This window comes from Passer montanus, unplaced genomic scaffold (genome assembly GCF_014805655.1).
Source record: "Passer montanus isolate IOZ18808 unplaced genomic scaffold, ASM1480565v1 scaffold10, whole genome shotgun sequence".
Classification (NCBI taxonomy): Eukaryota; Metazoa; Chordata; class Aves; order Passeriformes; family Passeridae; genus Passer; species Passer montanus.
The window spans coordinates 8573166-8597372 of NW_024356505.1; the positions used below are offsets into that span (position 1 = coordinate 8573166).

General features: G+C 35.8%; 1 protein-coding gene across 6 annotated transcripts in view; it reads left to right on the forward strand.

Moving 5' to 3' along the window:
• TBC1D5 (TBC1 domain family member 5) overlaps window positions 1-24207 on the forward strand; it is a 316631-nt gene that overhangs the window by 13792 nt on the left and 278632 nt on the right. For all 6 annotated transcript variants that reach the window (XM_039703278.1, XM_039703288.1, XM_039703293.1 and 3 more), the window contains exon 2: window positions 13780-13841. The gene's annotated coding sequence lies outside the window, so the exon portion shown is untranslated. The remainder of the gene's footprint in view (window positions 1-13779; window positions 13842-24207) is intronic.

A 24207-nucleotide genomic window follows, 5' to 3' on the forward strand; every position in this document is an offset into this window, starting at 1 on the left:
GGGAAGTGGTCATAGCACCAAGCCTGACAGCATTCAAGAAGTGTTTGGACAGCACATGATGTGATTCTTGGTGTGTCCTGTGCAGGGCCAGGACTTGGACTCAGTGATCCATGTGGGTCCCTTCCAAATCAATATAATGTATTATACTCTTTTTATAGTAACCATTGCTTGCAATGTACGTGCAAATTTAAGGTTGAAAATTGTAAATTTAAGGTATTTGTCTTGAATGCCATCACATGGCATATGTGGGTCAACCTCATGCTCAGACCCAGCCAGTATGTGTTTATGAAAAGGCAAATCCTATGTGACCAACCTGATCTCTCTTTATGACAAGGTGACCTGCTTACTGGATGAGGGAAAGCTGTGGATGTTGTCTACCTAGACTTTAGGCCTTTTTCATTGTTTCCCACAGCATTCTCCTGGAGAAACTGGCTGCTTGTGGCTTGGATAGGCAGATGCTTCACTGGGTAAAAATGGGCTGGCTCTCTGGCATCGCCAGAGAGTGGCGATGAATGAAGTTACATTCAGCTGGTGACAGATCACAGTGGTGTCCCCAGAGCTGAGTAGAAGGATAAGTCCTGTTTAACACCTTTATCAAGGGTATGGATGAGGGGATGGAGTACACCCCCAGTAATCTTGCAGCTGACACTATGTTGGGCAGAAGTGTGGATCTGCTGGAGGATAGGAAGGCTCTGCAGAAGGATCTTGACAGTCTGGGCCTGTGGTCTGAGGCCAGTGGTCTGAGGTTCAACAGGGCCAAGTGTCAGGTCCTGCCATTTAATCGCATCATCCCCAGGCAGTGCTACAGGCTGGGGCAGAGTGGCTGGAAAGCTGCCCAGCAGAAAAGGACCTGAGGATGCTGCTGGTTTACAGCAGCTGAACATGAACCAGTGTGTGCCTGGTGACCAAAAAGGCCACTGGCAGCCCAGCCTTTATCAGCAGTAGTGTGGCCAGCAGGACCAGGGCAGTGATTGTCCCTCTGTACTCAGCCCTGGTGAGGGCTCACCTTTTACAGCAGCTGAACATGAACCAGTGTTGCCTGGTGGCCAAAAAGGCCACTGGCAGCCCGGCCTTTATCAGCAGTAGTGTGGCCAGCAGGACCAGGGCAGTGATTGTCCCTCTGTACTCAGCCCTGGTGAGGGCTCACCTTGAATCCTGTCTACAAGAAACATGTCGAGGACTGGAGTAAATCCAGAGAAGAACAGTGAAGCTGGTGAAGGCTCTGGAGTGCATGAGGAGTGGCTGAGGGAGCTTTGGTTGTCTAGCCCCTAGAAAAGGAGGCTCAGGAGAGCCTTATTGCTCTCTACTACTACCTGAAAGGAGATTGTGTGCAGGGAGTTAGTCTCTTCTCCAGGTAACAAGTGATGGGACAAGAGGAGACACCCTCAAGTTGTGCTGGGGAAAGTTTAGATTAGATTTTAGGAAAAATTTCTTCACCAAAAGATTTGTGACGCACTGAAATAGGCTCCCGAGGGAAATGTTTGGGTCACCATCCCTGGGGTATTTAAAAGATGCATGGATGTGGCACTTGGGAACATGGTAGGCTTGGCAGTGTTAATGGTTGGATTTGATGATCTTAAAAGTCTTTTCCAACCTAAACAATTCTATTCTGTTGAAATGAAATGTTTGTAATGGCAAGCATTCTGGATAGGTAGCCTATGCCATCTTTTTCTGGCAAGCATATGATGTCGTGAAATTATTTTACTGTAAAGTATTGTGTAGCATGCTGTACATTACTGAAAACAGCTTTACTGGTGGTACAAAGAATTACTTCAGTGAATTAATTGTTAAAACATTTTTCACTTGTTCACAATACATGTTATTTTCTGTTTCTATCATTTTAGAGGAATTCTGTTGTCTTGCTCCGCTGTTCTGAAGGCATTTGTCTCTGTTACCAAAATTAATTGATCGGGGGTCAGAGGAAATATCTGTTGGTTGCCTGCATGGTTTTGCTCCATGCCAAGCAATATGTTTGTTATCATTATGAATTCTTACGTAAAATGGATAATAAAGTGCTGGTACAGCTAAGTGAAGTAATTCATTAATTTCCAGATGCCTACTAAGCACTTAGTTCGTGAAGTCAAATATTGGGGTCCTGAGCTTCTGGATGCTTAAGATTTGTTCCAGGAAGACAAAATTGATTTGTACTTGTAAGTCCTGAGTGACTTCACTGTTGATGTCAGTGATGGAAAGACCTGCAGCTAAACAAACTTGAACTGACCAATATAGTTATAATCAAGATAAATTTACTGGAGGTGAGAGGTGGAAGAAGACATTGTACAGCAATCGGTTAAATTAAACTATTGTCTGTCCAGTGTTTCTGGCTCTGATTCCAGTCATTAACTTAATTTCTGCTGTTACTCTTCTGTGGGGCTTATGATGTATGCAGTATGTAAAAATTAGTTTCCTTTGTATGGGTTAAAATTTTACTTCAAGTAAATTTATGTCTAAAATTAGAAAGTAAACATTGATGAATCTGATTTTTAATGAGTTGCAGCAGAAATCTTAATAAATACGCTATAAAATTACACTGGAACATATATTGAGAGGCCTTTAGTGAATGTAGACTTCAGAAAAGGAATGAGAAGACTTATCTAAGATATAGGTGGTCATCCTGAGAATCAGGAGTTCAGGAAGGATGACTAAGAATCACTTCTGAACAGTAAACACACTATTTTCAATTACCTTTATTTAAATTAAAAGCATAAAAGCACGTATCTTAAGGCTGTTAGTATTTAAATGGGACGAATTTTTGATTCTGATCTGTGTCAGTGAAGTGGTTTATCTTGAAGTCTTGCGGGTAGCACTCCAATTTCCATGTGACTAATAAAACACAGATGCTCTGGAATTTAGTCAGTGAACAAATACAAATTATTGTTTCAGATTTAGACAGTGAAAAAAAACGTGGGTTGAAGGCTGCTTAAAAATTGGAGAGTATCTATTATTAAGAAGTATTGATACTGGAATTTAGGCGAGAGAATTAAAAATAAGATCAGTCAGGAAAACCAGTCCCGTGGTTGCTTATGGGCCTAGGTCGTATACATTTGCCTTGCTAATGCTTTTTTAGTGTGATTAAAAACTTCCAGAGCTCATGACATCAAAAAATTCATTGTGTGGAAAAAACTAAAACATTCCTTATTGTTGGCTTCAGTGTTATGTTTGGCTTTGAAGAAACTGACTTGTTTTACAGTTTCAGTCAAAGATCAACGCAATCATTTGAGCCTTGACTTTCTCTTCCAGGAGTCTGACAGAGCTGGCGGCATTTTCGTCTGTCAGGCTTTTGTTGTTTAAAATCAACTCTTTGACTCACTGACACTGTAATGAGGAGTAAACAAGCCCTATTTCTTTGCGACAATTTGTAGTATGTTTTTAGTGGATTCTGAATTTAGCAGTGCTGGTTTAACAGTTGTTAAATCATGTAGCTGTAGTAAACTTCTTTGCTAGTGGTAATAATTGAGTTGAGGAAATTAGTTTCACAGCCCTCTTTGGAAGGGTTTGTCTTTGGTCCTGGTATTGTTGGCTTTGGCCCTCCACTGCTACCTGTCTGCTTCCTTCAAAATGCCATCTTCTCAGCTCTCCTCTTGCATTTAACCACTCCTTTGTGGTAACAGGTTTTCAAGCGTCCTGCTTGGCCTTTTGTCCCAGTGATAAATGTTTTAGATAATTGCAGGACCACATGTGCTTCTGATCAACTGCATGAATGAATGTTCTAACATATAGGGCTTAAAAATATGTCTGACAATAGGTACTCAACTATACTAGTACAATTTAGAGGATACAGTGTTGCTGAGAAGTAAAGGTTTAAGTTTCATGTAATTTCTCTAATTACAGAATGTAATGGTGATATCCCTTAAGATCAAGTTAAGGGTCAACATTTACAAGTAGTTATCCTGTCTAGCGGTATATAAATATCTGAAGCCTTCTGGATATCTTATGTTAAAAAGAAGACAGAAGTTTGTGTCTTGGAGAACCTACAATGAAAATAAACCTAAAAAGAGAAAACTATTTAATTCAAGATTCCATTGATTTTGTTCTGTGTTCTAACCAAAGAAATTTTATTTTTCTTTACTTCTTGGTGGTTAGTTGCTGTCTATTCAGCATGCAACTTATTCTTCATTGATGATATTTTCCAGAAATCTGAAGGTTATCAGAGTTAGGTAGCAAGAGTTAAAGGAAAGTTATGTTGGCATAATTATTTAAGGAAATTTGACTCTTGTAGTCCATATGGGACGAGCTAAAGCATTTTTTCCCATGATTTTTCAATACTTTTATACAGTCATTAATTAGTGTTAAAATCTATCACCAACAAATTGTGTATTCAGAGTATGGAACTGGTTACCTGCTTATTTATCTGGAAAATAATGTAGGTACCCTTCGCTGGGATTTTGTTGTAAAGTTTTAGATAAGGAAGTAATAATCTCTTTGGGATGCGGAAAAGAAAAACCTTCTTCCATGCATCCCAAGGCTAATATATTGAATTTGGTCTGAAGTAAATTAACCATGTATGTTCCTTGATTTGAGGTTAAGAATTCATGCAAATACAAGTTTTTCACTCAGTGAACGAAAAGGCAGGGAGGGAAAATAATGTCAGATATTTTGAAAACACTAAAGGAAACTCTTGCATGAGGGACTGTTGCCATTGCCAACACTTCAGTTTTTTTGACTACTCCCTCAGTTGCTAGAGCAGTTGCATGGTCATGGGAGATCAGGTTCAGTGAAGTCCTTTTTCACCAGAATTATCTTGTAACTGTTACTTCAAGGTTGCTGCTGGTCATTTGGGTTTGACTTGCTTATAGTCTCTTGTCTAATTAAGTTTCCCTTTGTGGAAGTTAGAAATTCACCAAGACTGAAAATTGAATTCAGGGGACCTACTAATGAGTAAATACTGTAATTGTGAGAGAGAAGATTAAGTTTTAGAATTTCCCTGAGAGTGTGCATTTTTATCTGAAGTGAGGCTGAGATAAGGGAGTGCAAATGGCTGCTCTCAATCAGAGAAGGGATTGGCTTCTCCCCTTTATGTCAGTCAGTCCTCAAACCAAGTGCACCACAGTACAAAGAGGGTAACACTTATTTTTGTCATAAGATTCTTTTTGATTGCAAACTGCCTTTATAGACTGAATAAGAAGTATGATCATTGCTAAACTGATCGAACTGGCGAATAACAAAAGGTGCAGCTCATATAGTTAATTTTCTGTTCCACTATTAGCTGTAACTATAGGAGAGTGTAACTCTGTTGAGTTGAATTAGCTTTAAAAAGCATTGGTACAAGTATGTTTTATTAATCATCAGTTGCTACAGCTAGTGAAGGTTCAATAAAGAAAATAATGAGGGTCCTGAATTAGAGGAAGTACAGTAAGAAACTTTTAATTTAGTTGGAAACTTTTATTTTGTTGGTTTGAGGTCATCTTGTCTCCTGAAATATCTAATCTGTAGTGTCTAAAGATGAAAGAATTTCCTTCCCTGTAGAAATTAGATACACAGTTGCTATTGGAAGCATTTTATGCACTTCCAATCTAACATTTGGAGTTATTTTCTTCTATATTATAAGAACTTGCATTCTGTATCTCATTCCATTGATGAAGTCCGCACCCTGGCTTAAATATTTCCAACAAACAGTTAGAAAAGAGGTGAGTGCAGTATTGTTACATCATGCAAAATACTAATTTGTCTTAATGAGAGATTTAGTTAAAGGAATGTAAACAGTGAATGTATACAAAATATATCAATGGTCTACGTAAAACAACAAAAACTGATTTTTGGATATTCAGATTTAGTTCAAATATATCATTTAATGAAGGCATAATGACCTTTTAAAGTCAGTAGTTAATGTTTTCGTAATAATGTCAATTCTGTCTCTTTTCAAGTACTTTATGTAGAATAGTATACTGCTATGTTATTTATTACCTATAGGATTCCCCCTAATTTCCATTATCTTGAAAATATTACGAAATTTTCACACTTGTATTTTCCAATGTCCTTTGTGTTTAGATTGTCCAAAAAAACCCCCCAAAAATCCCAAAAAGAAAGAATAAACAAAAAGGCAAGGTATTTAATTTTTTCTACTTCACACCAGTTCAGGCACCTTGTCTTCTTGAGCAATATTACCTCTGATTTAAATGTTGACATTTAAATTTCTGTTGGTTGAATCTTTCCTTGTCTTTACTGTTTTATAATAAGCTGAAAAAATTATAGCATTTTTAAAAATTAGTCAGTTTTTTTCAGATAAAGCTGGCATTCATCAGCCTTCTAATTTGTCTGAGTACTTTAGAAGACATAGCAGTGTCTGACATTTGCTTTTGTGTTTTGCAGACCAGCTATTTCTACCCTTTTATATTTTAAAGTGAAGCCCTGATTTTTATTTCATTAATAGCCTCTTATACTATAAATCTCATCTGTTTTGGGATTTGAGTTTAAAAACTGCTCCTGATCTCATCTTAGTGGATAAACCAACTACTTTACAGACTGTTTGCTAACAGAGGTAGCTGTTTTATTGATGAATGTAGAAAAAGCATATAGTCCAGTGCTTTGTTCCATTCCTCTAATTTATGACACTAGTAATAATAGATGATGAATGAGATATCCAGAACATTAATAAATTATCTGAAGATGTGTACTAAATCAAAGAGGAGGAGACTAAGAAATAATCTCATATAATGCCTCCAAGAAAAGTAAGCTAATTCGAGAGTCATTTATTCAGCAATATGCAAAAACCCTGAGAAATTTGTTGAAATTGAACTGCTATAGTTAGTATGAGATTAATATAACTCAGCATTTCAAATGCGCTATTACAGACATTTGGATCGCCAGTTTCAGGTGGCAAGAGATGTAAAACTTACAGACTAAAATCACTCTTAAATGTTTAAGTTAAAACGTTGAATTTAAGCATGTTTAAAATAAAACCCAGCAATTTTGCCCTACAGTGATGATACTTCCATCTTCTTCCCTAAATTCATGTATCCACTAACAGGATTGAAATTTGCAGCAGTTTTCTGCTGTGGTTTGCATTTGGTAACTTGATGATTCTGTGTAAAATAGTTACTTGTTCAAAGAGTAACTGTGCAGCATTTCATTTCACTTGAGCAGTGGAGTTTCTATGGTTTGTCCATTTGGGTGCCACAAGACATAGTTCTCCTGGTGACACTGGGAGTCTCAAGAGGAGTCTTCATGCCAGAAGAGGCATTTGGCCACTTAACGCAGCATTCATGTGCCACTTTGTTATAGACAGGCACATGAAACCAGCCCAAGTAATGGGCTGGTTTTATGCAAGCAAACTAATGTTGTTCTCATGAATCTATTTCTTAATGTTATCAAGTCTATTGTAATTCAGTCACCATGATAAAATAGAGTGACATTTAGGGAGGGCAAGTATTGGTGGAAATGAAACATCTTGGAGGTGGTATAATGTTTTCTGTTTCACACATTGACACTTAAGAGTTTTTATGAACATGATTTTTATCACATCTAGATAGCCTGTGTGTGGACTTAGATGAATTTGTCATCAAAATGATCAGTATTTTCTTTTGCCCTCTCTCTGTTCCCATTTTTTGGTATTTTTCCTTCCATGCCTTGCAGCTTTGGTGGAGTTCATGTGGCTGTACAGAACTAATGCAGCTGACTGAGAATATATTTGTTCTTTATTGAGGCTGTACAGTGAGTTTCCAAGTAGTTAAATATTTTTGCTGTGAAGTTAACAAAACATCCTAAAGACTATACTTTGTACATCAAGGACAATGGAAGACCCTTATCCATGATGTTTTTTGATCAAATTTGATCAAATATGATCATCTGTGGATACAGGTAACTAAACTTAGCTACTAATTGTATTCAATGTACCCATTTTCATAATTCTTTCAATTCTGCATGAAATAGCGCCAGAAGACACATTATTGTGCAACAGGGGCAGTACAGTAAGTGGTTTCTATATTTCATGGATTCAGCTTCCTGTTTGTGACTAAGATTATGTGTAGACTGTTGGGTACTAAGCCACTCATACTGTTTCACTTCTGGATTTTTTTCTCTCAGCTGTCCCTGTCAAAATCTCCTTAATAATCTCAGTGATCCAATGTGTCTGGATGGTGGCTTGCAATCCCTGAACTCATGTTTGTCTTAGAACTGGACATTTTTTAGGTACACTATTTTCTCATTTCCCAGAATGTGTTTTATTGGTCTTCTTTCTATCCACAGCCTTAATTTAAACTTTAACTGTGGAATTTATTGTCTTTAAAATTCTTCATATAAAAGTTGTCATCAGGAAGTATCACTGGTTGTTTTCTTTTTTTTTTTTGTTTCCTCTCAGTTTTTACTAAATACAATGAATATTGTTAATCATATGCTACTTCTAATCATCAGTCTTCAACATGAGCAATTAACATACTGTTTAAAAATAGTGAGTAGTAAACAGTATTTTCTTTTGTTTATACTTTAATCTAGGTTCAGGCGTCTTGTGAAAATGTTTATATAAATTGTAACTTAAGTGAATCACAGAATCAAAGAATATCCTGAGTTGGAAGGGACCCACTGGGATCACCAGGTCCAACTCCCAGCTCTGCACAGTACAGCCCCAAGAGTCATCATGTGCCTAAGAGGGTTGTCCAAATGCTTCTTGAGCTCTGTCAGGCTTAATGCTGTGACCACTTCCCTGAGAAGCCTGTTCCAATGCCCAGCCACCCCCTGGGTGAAGAACCTTTTTCAAATACCCAACCTAAACCTCCCCTGACACAACTCCAGGCCATTCCCTCGGGTCCTGTCACTGCTCACCACAGAGAAGAGATCAGTGCCTGCTTCTCCACTTCCAGTCACAAGAAAGTTCTAACTGCAGGTCCTCCCTCAGTCTCCTCCAGGCTGAACAAACCAAGTGATTTCAGCTGCTCTTTGTATGTCTTCCCCTTGAGACCTTGCATCCTCCTTGTGGCCCTGTGCACTCTCTAATAGCTTTATATCTTTCTTCTATTGTGGTACCCAAAACTGCACACAGTATTCAAGATGAGGCCACCCCAGTGCAGAGCAGAGCAGGACAATCCCCTCCATTGCCCAGCTGGCAGCGCTGTGCCTCATGCACCCCAGGACACGGTTCACCCTCCTGATTGCCAGGGCACTGCTGATTTGTATTCAATTCACCACTGACCAGGACCCCCAGTCCTTTTCCACAGGGCTGCTGTCCAGCCTCTCATTCCTCAGTCTGTCCATACCTCCAGGGCTGCCCTGTCCCAGCTGCAGATTCTAGCATTTGCCCTTGTAAATTGTTGTACAGCTGGTGATTGCTGAACATGTTCATTTGCTAAGGGTCTGCAAGGCCCCTCTGCTATGGAAGGAGTCAACAGCTTCTCCTAATTTCATGTTGTCAGCAAATGTAGTATACCTTTTGAGTCCTGCATCCAAATTATGGAAACACTGAAGAGCACTGACCTAAAATGGAGACCTGCAGAACCCCGCTAGTGACTGATTGGCAGCTTGGTGTAACCCCATTTACTGTGATGTAAATGAATGTGCCATATTTATTAGTCAGATGAGGACTTCTTTGGCTTAGTCAGCCCATACGTAATGCAGTTGTTAAATTTTACTTGTTTTTCTTCATAGCTGACATGACCAGGTTTGTAATTCTTAACAGTCAGGTTCAAAGAAAAGTCGGGATAGAAAACATTTTTAGAAACTAGGAATTATATCTATTTTCTAAGTTAGATATTAGATAATATTAGATATTTACATGTAAAATATATATGTAGATTTTATTAGTGTATTTTTCTTGTATTTCCCACTATTTTCTTCTGGCTGTTTATATTGGAGTTTCACATCTAAGTATAAGATCTTTGCTTCACCTTTCCATTTATCTTAAGGTCTGCCTCAGCTACAAAAGTATAAACCTTACATTTAACCACCTTAAGGTGCTTAACTCATAGTACTGAATTGTAGAAGTGAAACTAGGGTCTTTCTGCATTTATATCTATGGTGTTCAAATGGGGTTAGTGATTATAGTAGATTGTATTTCCTCTTTCTGCAGACCTGCAGACTTTCTTATTATGTTCAGAATTAAAACCAAGATCTGTTGAAGGCCAAGAAGTTGTTTCCCAGTAAGAGAAAGATTGAACAGAATTCATTTGCCTTATTGGTATATTTGTCATGTTGGCAAACCTTAGTTTAAGGAACAGAAACTTACTTAGTTTAAGTAAGCAACAGAAACCCATCATATATTCACTAATTTTCTCATGATGTTCAGTGTGAAATCAAGACTGTTTTAGGGGTCAAGGTGCTTTTTCATGGGTGTGCAATGTGACTTTGAGTTTCTTCTATTCCTCGTCCATTGCAAGAACTTGAATAAGCATTGTGTATCTACATGAGTGTGCTAGTGTCTCTTTTTGAGGGGGAGAATGTCTCGCAATCTCATAGTGAATAAATCTCACTTGAAAGTAATTGGAGCTACTAGACAAAAAGAGAATAGTAGCAGAACTTGAAGTGTACAAAGCTCATCTGAATAAAAGCTGGATAGCCTCTGCACCTCATTCAGTTATTTATAGAAAATTGAAAGATCCTGCATTTTGCAGAAATTAAAATATCTGTATTGGTATTAAAATATGCTGAGAAAGGGATCCAGCAGCTCTTGCTTTATCAAAATTGGTACATGATCAGTTAGTACACCAGCAATTAAGGCCTGAATTGGGAGAGCCCTTCTACAGAACAAGACATGATCTGATCTTTGCGAGTAAGATGCAAAATCCACTCTTTTATATGAATAGACGTAAAGGACAACAACTGTTAATTGTGGAAGGTAATGATTGCACGTTGTATAATCTTAGAAGATAGTTCTTCACTTGAAAATGTGTGTAATTTTTAATTTCTTATTGTGTTTCTAGAAATAGGTCATCCAAAATAAAATTGTAATTGCAAAATTTAAATTTTCAGCCATGTAAAAAACCAAACCAAATCAGTTCAGCTAATATATTTAGTGATGACAACAGAGGAACCCTTTGGCCTTAAGCATGTAACTTAAAAAATAAGGATCTTAAATGTAGTGTTATACTCTGTCATATATATGACATCTGGCGGCTTATTGAAATTTAGGAATGCATGACTAAGGTTCTTTGAAAAAGAGAAATGAACTTTTAAGTGGACAAATGTCAATATTAAATAATGGCAAACTACTTATTTGCCCAGTACAATTAAGTATAAATTATCTTTCATCAATTCTAATAAATTGACAGTGCATTGTTTAAATAAATTTTAAACACAATAGAAGAGTTACCAAAATTAAGATTTCTTAGTTTGGAGTACTTGCAGTTAACATATTATTGAGAAGTTCCCACTGAATACTGCATATTGATAAATGAAGGATTAATTGTGAAAACTCTCATAAATTTCATTTTCTTACAAATCAAGAAGTTGGTAAAATGTACACTTACCGTTGATCATTAGAATACAAAACTATCTGTTAAAATCAATTAACATGCATATCTGATGACTGATTGTATAAATATGAAAGTCAAATAATTGTAATCGTTAACCATGGCTTCAGGTCATATGAGTTGTCAGCTCAAAAAAAGTAGAGGAGAAAGAAGTTGATTTGCATATATTTAATGTGGCATGCTGTACATGTGGGAATTTGAGATAAACCTTTGCTGATAATCTGCTTGTCTTTATCTAAAAATCGACTAGGAAATGTGGGTCATAACAGTCAAATGAGCTATGTCTTATACTGATAGGAGTTAATTCAGTAGTTTGGGATTTAACATTTTGCTATGTTTCAATATTTTAGAATTGATTTTTACCTTAGAGACAATTAGAAGAAACTGGTTAAAAAGTTATTCAGAAATACTCGAAGTTTTTACCAAGAACATACTCAAAATTATCCTATAATGTTGTAGGACTGAGTTACTTTTACAGTTTTTAGTTAGACTTATCAATATGTAAAAACCCACTTTTTTACTTTTTATGATTTAAAAAATCAGATGCATTTAAAATTTTTATGAAGTACTGTACAGCTTAGACAGAAGTAGTTGTGTGAGGAGGTGAGTTCTGTAACCACAGATTAGAAGCCCAAATTAAACATGAAAGTAATTAAAAAATGAGTAAATTTTAAAAGGAAAAAATCTGGGTTTAAGACGTCAGTAACTGTAACTACAGTTTTAGCTCTACTGTAACTCATTGGTGAAAAATCAGTGCTACCAGAGGCTCCAAAACTGCAGATGAATGCTCTATGACTAAATGGTTCTTCCGATAGAAGGTCTGATTCCAGAACTTCCGGAGCTGTTGTACATCCCAGTAATCCTCAACATATTTTAAAAGTGAAAGTATAGGCTGCTTTTACAATGTCCCATTGCTTTTAAAAAATAAGCATTTGGGATATATATGATTTTTTGGGGGGCTGGATGGGATTCAGAGATGTGATGTAGGACTGAATTGTCATTTTCGAGGAGAAATCTGTGCACTAAATGAGAATACGTTAATAAAAAAAACAGTCTCATTTGTCCCACTTCAGAAACACATAGTGTGAGAAGAAAGTGCTTCAGGTTTCTTAAAATATAGAAGTTTTTGTACTGTTGTGTCTTGAGGCTTTCAGTGTTATTAGCTCAAAGGGGAGGTATGCTTTTTCATGATGACTATATTTAGCCAGGAGGAATAGTCCTTTTTAAAGCAAATTGAAATGAGTGTATGAGAGCGTGAAATTATCAGCAGCGCTGGTGCACATTTACATTACTTCTACATACTCTTTTGAATGACCACACAACAGAACAAGTACTTCATTTCCACTGTGTTGATTTTTCTTGACAAAACATGGCAGTCTATCCAAAGGAGGGTGTTTAGCCAAGATAAATATAAAATTTATGATTAAGCAAAGTGTTTTCTTATTATAATCCCTAAAGAGAATTTGAGACTTGTTAAATATAACGTGTCCAGGTAGTTTTAAGAGTAAATTATCCTTTATGCTTTTAAATGCTGAAATGCAGCAGCACCATCAGTGATTTGAGATACTGCTTCCAGAAACAGCACTGCACACTGACTTCCTTTGAAACAAGGAGCAAAAACCCATGCATGTATATAATATATTACTTCAGGTTTGATGTATTCCTTTGTTTTTGTAGTCCATACAGAGATAAAGAATCCATGTCAGTAGCATGGTTTGTAAAACTGTCTTGCTTTTTCCTGTATGTAATGTGTGTTACGGAACAAAGCAAATAAACCTTTTTGACAGAATGGATAAAAGTTGGTAACATGATTACAGTTGTGGCATATTTCTTCAACTGCTATATTTACAGAGTACCACTTTGAAGAAAGCTGTGGTGACTGTCAATATTCAGTCTCCAAATAAATGGAGACTGAAAATTGATTGAGGAGAAGAGTGGATTTTGACCTTTGTGGTACCAATGTTGGCTTTGGAGTGCAGCATTCTAATTAAATTGTGAATGTACTTAGATAGTGGATATTAAATGATCTCACTCTATTCTTTCAAGGACTATGAACTTCCAAAATCAAGGATAACATTAGATGTCAGCCAAGTATTTTGTCCTTCTCGTGGTTTGTCTTTACATCTGAATTAGTGCCAGTTTGCACAGATTGTGTGTCAGCTTAAATACAAGAAACAGGCCTCAGTCTGCTTGAACTCGTTCCACCAAAGACTTCTAAAAACTTTCGGTAGTCTGCAAACTGTAATGGTTGTTTCACATTAAGTTGCTTTGTAGAATTATAAAACAGCTTTTCTTGTGCTTTCAAATAAAATGTTGTCATCTGCTAATGAATGAGATACCATCTGTAATAATTAAGGTTATTCTACTTGTTTTTCCCCTGCAGCAAAACTTCTGAAGGTTTACAGAAGACAATAAGAGAACCACCAAGAAGGCTATTGCAGTGTTGTAAGTACTGCACCTAGGAAAAAAAAAGAAACATGTGAATTAAGAATGTTGTAAAGAGATTTTCATTTTTTGGGGGGAAAAATGAGCTACATAAAGGGATTACATGTAAAATACAGAGCAGGATGTATTGTAGCAATCATGTTAATAATTTACAAGGGAAAAACTGCACTCTTGTAAAATCTAAAATTGTATCCTTGTGCAGTGTAATCAGGAATTCACCAATAGCAGTGAAAAATATTTCTCTATCCACCAAAGATTGATCTAGTTTATATACATTTGTTTATTTAAAACTATCAGAATTTAGAAAATCATTGTAGTTTTGTAGGTTTGTCATTTGTTTTAGTGACTTATTGTTTAGGTTATTTTGCAGAATTATTTATTTGCTGATTTATTTATGTATTTCATTATTTATTTATTTGATTATTTAGTAAATTATTTATCTGATGAATTATTAATACATCTTCATGACATGCTTTAAATTATTTATAACTTAATTTTGAGTTTATTGCTTTTCGACGCTGCATTGTTACTGACTAGTTTTGATTTTTTTTTCTTAGTTCTTGAAAATTAAAGTACTAGCTCTAAGGCAAAAGTATATTCTTTGCAGAATCCATAGATGGTTTTCAGTGAAGTAATTTACCATGTAGATACTAATTTTGTTTAGTTTTATATTCCTTAATACCACTTTTCTACCTACTTAGTTTTAGCTTCTATGATTTCTTAGGTGTGTCAAGATCAAATGAGTGACCTTTAAGGGGCAAAGATAAATGTCTACTTTAAACTGTGTAGAAATAGAGTAGTTTTATTTCTCCTTAATAAGTATTCTTTAATTATTCTTCAAGTTAACATATATTTTTGTCCCAGTAAAATGAATGTTTTTAAAATGAGGGTTTTGATGTTTGAACTAATGCATTTAACTTTTAATAAGAAAATAAAATATTCACATTAGTAACCCATATGGAGAATTCTTTTGCAGTGGCAAGGTTTTAAATACATGGGGAGGAATGGTGGCATCTTTAGATGATACATGCAGAAGGAGATACATGTTGAGGGAAAGGAGGTGGATAGTAAGGGGTTTTTTTTTTCTCCCAGTATTTTTTGAATGTGTAGGAATTTATAAGCTCTTCAAATTTAACATCCCTGTGTTGTACAGAAACTACTTTCAGGTTCTGTGATCACAAAGAATAATTTCTAGAGCACAACATAGTGTGAAACATGTTTTTGTGTTCCTTTCCTTTGCCAATCAGAAAGGTATGAAATACCATTTTCACTCCATAGAGGCTTAAGTGACTGTATAAGGGCAGTGTAAGGGGCCAATTTCAGGCTTTAGGTGTGGGCACCACCTCAGCAGAGTTTAAAACTGATGCCTGGGATCAGAATTTGACTTGGAGTCAATTCTGACTGATGGGCTCTTCAGGGCCAGTGAGCCACCTTGTTCCTGAAGTTGCCTATTTATTTGGCCTCAGTTCCCAGCGAGTACCTCAGGCAGTCTGAAAGCACCTTGCAGGACTGACAGCCCTGTTTCAGAGCTGTAAAGAATAGGGCAAAGCAGCAGTTCCTCTGCAGAAGTGCCGTGTGCATAATGTGGCCTTTATTCTATGTTTAGTGCTTGAAATGAATTACTATATAGTTTAAAGTTTTAACACAGCGTGGAAAGGCTGCATTGTACATTTCAAGTTTCAATGCTGTTGAAATACAGTAGAAATGGCCTCTGTAGACAGGTTTCACTATAGAACTTAAATTATGCATGTGTATATCCAAATTCCTTATTTTGAAATATTGAATGTATGAATATTTAATTTGTATCTTGCTTTAGTATCTTCATATGCTTGCCTTAAAGGAAGCTGTTTCCTTTGATTTATATACATGGATAAAAATGTGTGTACAGTATGTATCAATAGTTTTTCTCTCTGTGGTGTTAGATGAACAGCTTTAGATAATGATAGCTACTGATTTTTATTCTGCAGCTTGCTACCATTGTATAAAACGTAAATTTGCCGTATTTGTTCTATTAATCTTACTTGAATTTCAAATTCATTTGCTTTCCAGAAATATTTTCTTAATTACATGCGTTAAGAAAAGTCAAGTATGTTGCAGATCTTAATGATGCAGTATTTTTGGTCTGTGCACAGTAACAAAGCTCTGAATATTATTATTTGGGGCAGAGTTCCAATCTGAAATTTACATTTCTCCTTATTTGAATGTTTTCACTGAAGCTGAGAACTCCAAGGGAGTTCCTCAACATATCCTAGTTTATGCGATATGCTCTCTGAAATTTAGTACCCTCTTATTTCCTTTTGTAAATGAGGTCTTATTGTTGAATAAGACCTATTACAAGGAGCTACAAAGGTAAGTACTGTCAGTGCATTCTGCCACCAGTTTCTTGAAGTATGAAACACCCCCTGAAAGACGTGCTACTACTGTTATGGGGTAATATAACGCAGCTTATGTGTTGGCACTGAGAGTAGCTACTTCATAATGATGACAAGTGAAAGTACAGCCAAAGGTCACATTAAACAAGAGATTTCTTTCACACCTCATCCGTTTTCTGGATGTAGTATGAAAATAGCTTTGTTCCCTATACTTAAGTATTTTTAACAAGGAAGTTATCTTGAAGTAATTTTTTATGCCGTTTATATTACTTTGTTCATGTTTTAAGAGATAGACTGGAATTCTAGCATGCTAAATTGATGCTACAAAAATGTTTGAAATTAGCTTAAATTTTGGGTGTAGTTATACAACACAAACTATGATGAGTATTTCATCTCACTACATTTTTTAGTTTGCAGATTTGCTTAAATACATAGCTTTTAGTTCTAGAAAAGGAGCTATTGTTGTGTGCTGTGGTTGAACCCAGCTGGCAACCAAGTACTTGGTAGCCCCTCACTAACTTCCCCTCTCTGCCATGATGGGATGAAGAGTAGAATTGGAAAATAATAAAACCCATGAGATATTGAAATAAAAAGTAAGAGAAAGTAAAATATAATAATAATAGCTATCAGAAGAGAGAAAACAGAGAGGAGGAATAAAAACCAAGAATTACAATTTAAAAAAAAATTGCTCACCACCTGCTGACTGTCCCCCAGTTTGTGTCTGTCCTTGAGCAGTGATTGCCTTCTTCTGGTCAACTCCCCCCAGTTTATACACTGGCCATGATGTTCTGTGTTATGGAATATCCCTTTGGTTACTTTGGATCAGCTGTTCTGACTGTGCTGCCTTCCAACTTCTTGTGCACTTCCACACTGGCAGAACATGAGACATTGAAAAGTCCTTTGACTTAGATTGAGTACTGTTTAACAACAACAAAACCATCAGTGTGTTACCAACATTGTTGTCATCCTACATCCTAAAAACAGCTCTGTACCATCTCCCAAGGAAGAAAATGAACTCTATTGCAACCAAAACCACTGTGCAGAGTGGTATTTATACTGATGTTGCATGACCATGGGTTTATTCTTTTTTATATCTTTTAAAAAGAAAGATACTTCTTTTTTTTCTGAATTGGAGTCTGTTCAGAAATAGGAAAAGAGTCAACCTGGCTATGTTGATAGTTTCTTAGCTCTACTTTGATGAGATCCTACCAATATTGTTAAAGAATCATTTCTGCTGAAATGGTGAACCAGGGTGCTAAAATAAGGCAACATTTTAGAAAAAAATGATTAGTAAGTATTAGATAATGAACATGAAGCTGACTTGTTTCACAGAGAGTGTTGAACAGTTAGGAGATACTGGTTGGGAAGCCTAAATCTGGTATATTATTGGTAGGTATATTTCTGTTCTAATCTAACTCCATAGAAATTGCAGAAGCCATATTAAGCTCTTCTTCAATTTGTTTCATACAGATAAAAGAATTTGCATCTCATGACTCACATATTTCCTGTTGTATCTTTAATACAGCCATTTTTAGTATTTTTCTTGCCTCTTTCCTCTATTGGTATGCTTAGAGAGTCTGTGTGTAGGAGCTTGTTATTTCACCCGTGAGGCAAGGAGGAGTTCAAATCAATAGCAGTGTGTTGTTGACACTAAATGATGTTTCTTCTTGCCACAATAAGACTTGATTTTGTCATCCTAATGATGCTAGCTTGCTTCACAGAATAGGGATCAGCACTCTCTCAAATCAAACTTTACAAGTTTAAAAAGAAGGAAATACTAGAAAAATAATCCACTATTTGTGACCAAACATATGCGTTGGCTTTGTAAAATGAATATTCAAGTTCTGTTTCATTTTACAGGGTAGCTGCTTTGCGAGGCATTTTGGAAGTCTGTATTCAGGGATATAGGATTGATAACAGCTGACTGATGAAAGTCTCATATTTTAAAAAGATGTTACAGATATTATTTAAAATACAAGTTCCCATGAAATATGGATCTTAGTAAGACCTTGGCTAAAAAAACCTAACAAAACAAGAAGCCTCAAGCTAGTAGAAATTCTTTGTGTTTCACAGAAAATCTTTGCAGCACTGCCTAGAAAGAGAATGTCTGCAAGAGGAAATAGGTGCAATCAGCAAGACATTACCAGGCCTAGTCCATGATTGCACTCTACAGCATGTCCAAAAGGAAAAAGCAGCTATTTCTGACTCAAACTAAGGATCACTCAGAGAGGTTGCAGCTATAGCAAGATGAGGATTTCAGAGAAATATTGTAACCATAGTAAGCAATATTATGATGGTAGGAATTTCCAGGCTTAATGTTGGTAGAAACCTTGGGTTATAAAAAGCGCAGGGTCTTTTGTGTGGGACATCTGAAAGCAATCACAGAGTTGGATCATTCTATTATATTATCAAAATATCTACCTACTTACAACAATATTTGTGCATTTATTTACATAGTTTTCACGGTAGGAAAGATGTTACCTTTTTATCTGAAAGAACTTTAAAAGGTATGTCTGCATGATTAAACATTCACATTGTAAATTGTTCTGTTTGCAATGTTATCATTGTTTTGTATTTTTATGCAAAACATGGCTTCTCAGATGTTCACAATGTAAACTGCAATCTAATATTTTTTGATTCTACCATATCTTCCCTTCTCACTTCTTCTATAGGATATTCATAAAGTCACCTGACATAAACTGTCCATATATTCTGGTGTATTTCTGGGAGAGGAAATGCCTCCTATTTTGCAAGCAGTGAAATAAATCCTTGTGAGAAGTACAGTAGCTAGTTATATTTCAGTCATGGTAGTGAATATTATATAAACCTTAAGCAATATTTAGTGGGAAATTTTTTATTTATGTTAACTTTAGGGAATGGGTAACACCTAAGAGATGACTAGCAACTTGAGAAACATACCTTTTTTGAGTTTATCATCCTCAAATCCCAAATGTTTTTGCTGATTCTTATTGAAATATATCTCATTCTTATTGAAATATATTTTAATGAATTTGGTGATGTCTAGATAAGGAGCACTTTGCAAGTTCGTCTATATTGACAAGACGCATCTACTGTGGATGCAACTTACTAGCAGTGTGGTAGTAGTCAGAGTATTGTAGTCTTGTTCATTCTGTCTGCAGTGCTGAGAGAAGCTAAAAATCAGTTTTTCTAGTGTAACTGCCCCTTATTTGCGTGAAGTTAGCATGCTTGTAGACTACCTTGTCCTACCATAAGGAGGTATAATATCTTACCATAGGCATTAAGATGCCTACCAGAAAGAGCCTCTAACATCTTACTGGCAATACAGTGAAGAGTCAAGAAGTTCAGTGAAGAAGGCAATGCCCTGTGTGGTGACTTCACTGAAGTAGGTTTTTCCTTTCAGCTGGTATTCTGATCTTGTAAACATTCAAGTATAACTTATGACAAGTAGCATTGAAGATGATGAATATATTCTCTACAGCATTATATTTAGTAAACATTAATTTTAGGCTATTTCTTTATCCCAGGCGCTTGCATTTGACATATGGTTATAGCTGGATTTAACATTCCTTATTGAGAGGATAAGCAAACATTAAGAACATCCTTTGAGTAGTTACACAACCAGCAAAAATATTAAGTGTGAAGAGATTTATTATTCTTTCTTTCTTGATTGTTGTTTATATTGATTTTCATGTTTCTGTGTGTCAGAGTATGTGTGTATTTCGTACCATGTTTCAGTTGACCAGAATTTCAAAAGACCCAAGGCATCTGGGACAGTCCCATTTAAATATATTTATCTCGATTTTAACATTTCATACAAAAGGTTTTAGATTAGTACTACAAAACCTAACTTCTGTATAGTAAGCTTTGGCATGAAATTCATATGATTTAAACTTTTCCATTCACTTTTTTACTTTTTTCTGTTTCTGTACAGTTCATTTCCTATACAGTTTGTTTTTGTTCCTCTGCTAGGAAACTCCTTGCCCTGGTGTATTCCAAGATATATTTTTTGAGTTGGTTCAAAAGATAATTTTCTTAACATTTTCTTTCACAATTTCTGAACAGTTTTGTTTCCCTTGCTGTGCCTACTTGTTCTTAATAAATACCTGTACTACCTGGGAGTGAATAACTTGAAATTAAGTTTATTTTGGTAACAACATCAAAAAAATTAAATCTTTTGTTTCTCTTTAATCACCTAAAAAAAAGTGCCATTCTTAAAACTCTTTCTTAGAGAGAGCCTTTATTGTATGCACGTGCATGCTATGCATTCTTGGAACAATTAGTAAAACTACAGGCACATCTGAAGGCATATTCTGCATTTTTAGTGAAACATATTTTGAATAACTAGCTGATCTATGGAGTAGAGTTGTCCATTGATTCTAAAGATATTTTTTTCTGTGCTCAGATAAATCAAGATGGTAATCATTTATAATTTCTTGCCTTCATGAAAAGGAGTGATGAATAATATGATTGGAAGGAATGCATGAGTCATGAAATGGTGAGCTGGGAAATCATGGAAAAATTCACTTTAAAAATTCTCTTTTGCTTACCAGTATCTGTAATGTGAGTTCAGTTTTCTGTATCGTAATCCAGAAATTACAATGGTAGAGGTTTTAATAAAAGACTTGGGTGGATCAACAACTGCCCGAAGTTGAATTGAACATTGCTTGGTGGGTTATAAAAAAGAATTTTTTAACTCTCAGCTAGCAGTGATTGTGGATACAGTGATCAGAGGACACTCCCTCTTCTTATCCCTGTTTGAATGTGAAAATAAAAGGTCTTAAAATATACTGCAGTTGATATGGAGTGAATATAGATGGTCTTCAAAGTATCTGCACTATTATGAAACAGCTTTTAAAAGAGCTGTTAAAATATTGATAACTTGGTAGGGCACTTCAAAAACTCTTTCTTATATTTTAGAGGAAAATCTGTGCAGCCAGTCCACATTTGAACATTTTTTATGAGATATACACGAAAGTATTGTTGCTAAATAAATGGTTCAATTTGTCATAGCTCTACCAAAAAAAAAAAAAAAAATCCATCTTGTTTTCAGTTTTTCTCCTATACTAAAATCATCAAGGAGGTGTTGAATAATTGCAGAGCAGAATCAAGCACCAACTCTTGAGTCCTGGGCAAGACTCACATAACCAGCTGTTGTTCTCCCTGCAGTGACCTGGGCTAGGCAGCCTAGCATCTGCCTCTGTTTTCTTTTCAGTGACCCAAGCCAGATTTCTTCAAAGTCTATTGCTGATATTTTCCCTACAGTCATTCATGCTAATTTCTTTTACAGGCTACAGCTGTTTTTGAAAGATCTTTTCCCTTTTTCTTTTCTGACTTCTTTCTGTAAATTTAAGGCAGTGATTTTTTTAAAATTACTGGGTACTCTTGACCATAGGACTGTTCTGGTTGTCTTGCCTTAACATATATGTCAGAACTATAGAAAAAGGGAAAATTAGATTTACTTTCCAAAGGAAGGCTCAGTCTGGTCCTTACAGAAAAAGAATCCTGATAGAGAACTGAGTTCATTACAGTCATTTAACTTGAGAGAGTCAAGGTGAATGTGTTGGTGGTGGCTTGGGACAGAGCAGAGCTCAGAAAAATTCAGAAGCAAAAAGGTAGATATTTTGCTCTGTGAACCAACAGTATGGAAAGAGTGTGTGGCAAAATGCTCTAAATGAGAAGAAAAGGCTGTTAATGATATAAAACTCTTAATTGTGGGATTAAGCTGACCTCAGGAAGGCAATATTGCTAAATAGCTAAATGCATGCAAACCAATAAAGTGTAAGTTTGCAATTTTGGAGGAGATGCAGCTCAGCTTTTGCAGTTGTTGCTAGTGGAAATTACAGAAAACCTTTTAAAAGGACTAATTTTTTAAAAAGTAAAAGAACCCAAAAGATTAGTGGTTTTCTTTTTTCTTTTTTCCTGCGAGGCATTCAAATCTTAAAGTGGGTTCTTAAAGTAGGAACCAGAGGTTCCTGGTTCTTTACAGATTTATTTTAGGAGAAATTGTTCACCTTGCTTTCAGTTTGCAAGTGAATTAAAAAAACACTCTGGTGACCGAGTGACTGAATTTTGCTTTCACTGAAAATGCAAATAATATGGATAACATGAGCATTTTATCCTTTCTAGATCAATATTAAATGCTTTTTCAGCTACCTTTGTTCTGGGACAGATTGGTTAGTTATTGTTTGAATAAATACTACTCTGCAGTCTAAACTGAAGCATAATGATGATGACTCTTTGGGAGAACCACTTCATGTACTGAAGAAGGTAGCCCTTTCTAAGCTCCTTTCCCTAGCCATGTGTTTTCACCACTTTTATGTAGTCTGCTGCTTGTGCATACAGGAATTCTTTTGCTATGTTAATTTTAAACTTTATTAATTTTTTTATCTTACTACCGTAGTGCTAGTTCAAGAAAGAAGTGAAAAAAAGACAGTTGAAGGGGGTAGGAGGCAGTCATGAAGCAATACTCAGACCCAGTTCTTAGGAGTGCTGATAACAATACTCCTGCCAGATTAATGGAATGCACTGCTATTAATTGCTTACTGTCTCTTTAAATTTCTGTCTGTATTTTACAACAGCAGGAGTGCAAATTATGTGTTTTACTACTTTTAACTCCAATTTACTCATTTCTACTGTTATTGATCTTTTTCAGAAAGTAGAACATTGTTTTAAAAACTTCTAGACACTAGAAAAAATAATGCAGAAAAAAAGCCTGTATTGTTGGAAAAAATTAGTTGTTTAGCTCAATAAGATAGGGTTTTTCTTAAGTTAGTTCCCTGTGATGCATTGTTTCTTCAGTGTTCCAAAGCTGTCTTAAGGTAAAAATGTATGTGTAATTTATAAGGCTTAGTTGACATCCCGTGTACAGGAATTCAAATTTTATCTTGCCTTTTTCTCATATGCACCTCTATTAGTTCTTCCATCTTGTAAATCTTTGGTTTTCAACATTTACTCAAATTTTTCCCTAGAAAACATTTCTTTCCAGTTCTTCTGCTGTTCTGGTACAAACATGAATGAATGTTCAAACCCTCTGTTTTCAAAACTCATGTCAAATAAATATTTTTATGTGATTATTTCATTAAGATCATGCTATCAGGTACAGTGTTTTGTTCACACGATGCTTTCAGAGCCTTAAAAAAAAAAAAGCAGAAAAATAATGTGTTTGACAATATTTGAAAATGTGTATATATATTTTTAATGCTAGTGTTGTATACAAATAACTTGAGCAAAACCTTTTATCCTTTCTTGTAAATCAAATTACAGATTCATATAATATTTAAGGTCAGAAGACTCCATTAGAGATCATCTAGTGCAGGCTCTTATATCTGTGCAGGGTCAGTTAGAGCAGGCTCTTAAGGAGGTTATCTCTTTGGATTTTGAATATCTGCAAAGCTGGAGCCTTGACAACTGTTCTGGATAACCTGTTCAGTCTTTGATTATCTTATAAGTAAAAAAATTTCCTTGTATTTTTAAATTAGTTTCCTTGTATTCGTATCCATTAACTTTAGTCTGTTGACGGGTTGCCACTTAAATGAAATTGGCTCAATTTTCTACATTCGTTCCCATCAGAAATGTCTAGAAATAGATAAAAGCCCCTGAGCATTCTCCTCTATGGGCTAAACAGTCCCAGCTCTCTCAATATCTGCTCGTATTTCATATGCTTCAAACCCTTAATCACCTTTCAGACCTGCTGCTGGGTGCACTGCAGTAAGTCCATGTCTTTCTTATACTGAGGAGCCCAAAGCTGTATTGAGCACTCCAGAAGGATATCACCAGTGCTGTCTAAAGAGGAAGAATCACCTCCCTTGACTTTGCACTAAAACTAGATTGCCTGGGTTCTTCTCTGCAAAGATCTGCAGATCCTTGGCTGTTAGCCTGTAGTGTGGCATGTGGTGTAATTCTTTTTGCTGATTTATGTGAGGCTGACCAGCTTGTAAATCCATGGATCATCCTTTGTGCTATTCTTCAACAGAAGAATAGAGTGGTGGTGTTTTGTTTGCTCTGGTCCTTGG